The following is a 3898-nucleotide window of genomic DNA, read 5'->3' as shown; positions in this document are numbered from 1 at the left end:
GATAGGATTGAGTTGTGACCACTACGGTGGAAAACCTAAATATTTATTGACTACAAAAGTAGAAGCAAAAGTGATGAACACACATTAAGACAAGAACACAAAATTCCAGATAAATTGAACTGGAATAAGCATGCAGGGAAATTCAGGGAAATGTTAAATTACTTAAAGCTCCATGTATGTTTTGGGAAGGAGATAGAGGCAATGACTAACTTTAGGTATTATTTAGAAACTAAAATATTTCTTATGATTGGATACCATCCAGTAGTTGATAAACAAACAAACAAACAAACCAAAAACTGTATCTAAGACCATGAATAAATCTTAAGAAAATGCTGGGGGCTGGGAGGAAACAAATGTAAGTGCTAGTTAGTTTACAATGTGGTGTCGTTTATGTAAACAAGACATGCAATATAACAATACCCTATGTAGTCTGTTCATCTACAATTCACTTATTCCATCAATTAGCACATATATGATATGACTAAGAAAATAAAACAGATGCCACATTGATTCATAGTAAAATTTTGAACTACCATCTGACAGTGCTGATTTAAAATGTGCTAACAGCTAGCTGGAGAGGAAAATAATGCAGCACTTTACCTGATGCCCTTTCACTCCTTGTTCTACTTTTTACTTAATTTAGTCACATGTTCTGCCTTAGAGAGGCTGATGGCACAGTTCTCTCCAATCTTTGTTCGTTTTGGTCTGTCTCTATAACTCAGCAATCTCATCTTTCTCTTACATGTCCTTTTTTTCCCCCTCTCATTAAACTTTGTTTTAATGCGTCTCAAAATTCTGTGACAAATTTTTGGTCAAGTTGTTTCCATTTAAAAAGTACTGATTTTAAAACTAATAACTTAAAACTGCCACACATAAAAAAAGAAACAAATGGTTCACATAACAGTCCTTTCCTTCGAAGGTTTTACGATGTATTGTTATCATTAACCAGTCTCTTACTATTAAACTTAAGTGGCCAATTGAGACAAACAGTTCTGAGACCGTTTTTCCCACCACTGACTAAGATTGGAGTGGCAGGTGTTAAAGGTAATATTCATTTAGCCTTCTGGGCTTTCTGAGCAGACTTGGTGACTTTGCCAGCTCCAGCAGCCTTTTTGTCCACTGCCTTGATGACACCCACAGCAACAGTCTGTCTCATGTCATGAACAGCAAAACGACCCAAAGGTGGGTTGTCTGAGAAGCTCTCAACACACATACGCTTGCCAGTAACCATGTCAACAATGGCAGCATCACCAGACTTCAAGAATTTGGGGCCACCTTCTAGCTTCTTACCACACTGGCGATCAATATTCTCCTTGAGCTCAGCAAACTTGCAAGCAATGTGAGCTGTGTGACAATCCAGCACAGGTGCATACCCAGCACTGATTTGGCCTGCATGGCTCAGGATGATCACCTGTGCAGTGAAGCCAGCTGCTTCCATTGGTGGATCATTTTTGCTGTCACCAGCCACGTTGCCACAATGAACATCTTTGACATAGATGCTCTTTACATTGAAGACTACATTGTACCCAGGCAGAGCTTCACTCAAAGCCTCATGGTACATTTCAACACAGTTTATTTCAGTGGTAACCTTGATGGGAGCAAAGGTGACCACTATGCCTGGTTTGAGAATACCAGTCTCCACTCTGCCCATAGGGACAGTGCCAATATCACCAATTTTGTAGACCTCCTGGAGAGGCAGATTCAGGGGCTTGTTAGTTGGACGATTTGGTGGCAGGATGCAATCCAGAGCTTCAAGCAATTTGGTTCCATTGGCATTGCCGTCCTTACGGGTGACTTTCCATCCCTTAAACCAAGACACGTTAGCACTTGGCTCAAGCATATTGTCACCATTCCTACCAGAAATTGGCACAAATGCTACTGTGTCAGGGTTGTAGCCAATTTTCTTAATGTAGGTGCTGACTTCCTTAACATTTTCCTCATATCTCTTCTGGCTCTAGGGTGGCTCAGTGGAATCCATTTTATTAACACCAACAATTAGCTATTTCACACCCAGTGTGTAAGCCAGAAGGGCATGCTCATGGGTCTGCCCATTCTTAGAGATACCAGCTTCAAATTCTCCAACACCAGCAGCAACAATCAGGACAGTGCAGTCAGTCTGCGAGGTTCCTGTAATCTTGTTTTTGATAAAGTCTCTGTGTTCTGGGGCATCAATCATGATCATATAGTACTTGATGGTCTCAAATTTCCACAGGGAGATATCAATGGTGATGCCTCGCTCACATTGAGCTTTCAGTTTATCCAAGACCCAGGCATACTTGAAGGAGCCCTTCCCCATCTCAGCAGCTTCCTTCTCAAAAATTTCGATGGTTCTTTTGTCGATTCCACCACATTTGTAGATCAGGTGACCAACTGTGGTTGACGTGCCGGAGTCTACGTGTACTATAATGACAATGTTGATATGGGCCGTTTCCTTTCCCATTTTGGTTTAGGTTTTACGATGGTTTTCATCAACACCTGTATTCTGGTGGCAAACCCATTGCGAAAAAAAAGTCTTAATGCTATCTTATCAAGCTACTTTTACTTTTGGTTTAAAGAAAAAAACATATGGCTGGGGCATTTCTTTTTAAGCTTCATTAGTATTTCTATTATGATTACTTCTGTTGTGTTGATGCTCTGACTGCAAATTTACTTGGGTTTCAGTCATTTGTTCCCAGCTAGCTGCTTTCTCCACCAGTGCTAAGTATTTTAGTGTGCCATTTGTACAGAATGTGAGATTCTTCTCTTTCTATCTCTCAGACATATATACCATTAAAGTTGAAATGTTTCACAGTTCAAGAATAAACATGTTTATGTAAAAATATGAATCTTGACTTGAAAAGACAAATTTATGGATTGGTAGCTTCTGGAACTTGGAAGGACTATGAGAGAAGTGATAGTGTGAATATCCAAGAGTATTTCAATTTCTTTCACAATATTTTATCTCATTAAAGAAATAGACACTTAAAAAATTTGGCAAAACTTGGAGTGACAACATTGTCAGTTGTTGTATTATCTTAGTAATTTTCTATTGTTTTTAAATCCTGAAAATTGAAAATAAATTAAAAAAGGTTTGTTCACAATTTTGTAAAGTAATACTATGGAAATTGATTTCCTTCTTTGTAATTTTTTGTTTTTAGCTGCATTTATTTTTTTATTCTGTTTTTTTTTTTTTTTCTTGGAACTTTCTATTATATTAAGAATTCTAATGGGCTCCTTTGTCTCTAAAGCCTACACCTGGGACCCATTTCCCCTGTTTCTACAATTATCACTTGAAAACTGCGTCACAGTTATTCTCTTAATTTCCTTCACTGATTTTACATGCATAATTTCTTTTCTGACTTCCATGTTTTCCTTTGTTCTCAGGTAGCCTTCTAAATAAAGGCATATATACATGTAGCACACATTTCCTTAGTTCTTGAATATTAAAAAAAAAAAAGGCAATTGGGTGTGGAGTCCCTGAGGCACTCAGATGCTAATAGAAAGGTGATTAAATTAGAACCCACTGATCTCTCTATTGGAGATGTGACATTTTATTTTCACAAAAATTATTGTTGTTAGCTGCCTTCGAGTCTATTCCTCATGGAGATAATACACACAACAGAATAAAACACTTTCTTGAATGCACCATCTTTCCAATTGTTGTTATGTTTTGTTGCTGCCCTGTATCAATCTATTTCTTGAGGGTCTGCTTTCTGTTTTATTCCCCTGACCCTCCATTGTACCAACCATGATGTCCTTCTCCTGATAATGAGTCCAAAGTATGAGAGATAAACTCTCCACATCCTTGCTTCTAAAGAGTATTCTTGCTTTACTTCCATGACAGACTTGTTTGTTCTTTTGGCAGTCCCTGGTACTTTCAACATTCAATGACAACACCATTAATGCAAATACAACCTTT

The 3898-nt window shown here is 38.1% G+C and overlaps 1 pseudogene; it reads right to left on the bottom strand.

Moving 5' to 3' along the window:
• Window positions 1-1051: 1051 nt before the first annotated feature.
• LOC102810901 lies at window positions 1052-2440 on the bottom strand (annotated as a pseudogene).
• Between the last annotated feature and the right edge of the window lie 1458 nt (window positions 2441-3898).

The sequence above is a fragment of the Chrysochloris asiatica genome, unplaced genomic scaffold (genome assembly GCF_000296735.1).
Source record: "Chrysochloris asiatica unplaced genomic scaffold, ChrAsi1.0 scaffold00149, whole genome shotgun sequence".
NCBI classification, from domain to species: domain Eukaryota; kingdom Metazoa; phylum Chordata; class Mammalia; order Afrosoricida; family Chrysochloridae; genus Chrysochloris; species Chrysochloris asiatica.
The sequence above is the reverse complement of the archived record's forward strand: the minus strand, read 5'-3'. Positions and strand labels throughout refer to the sequence as shown.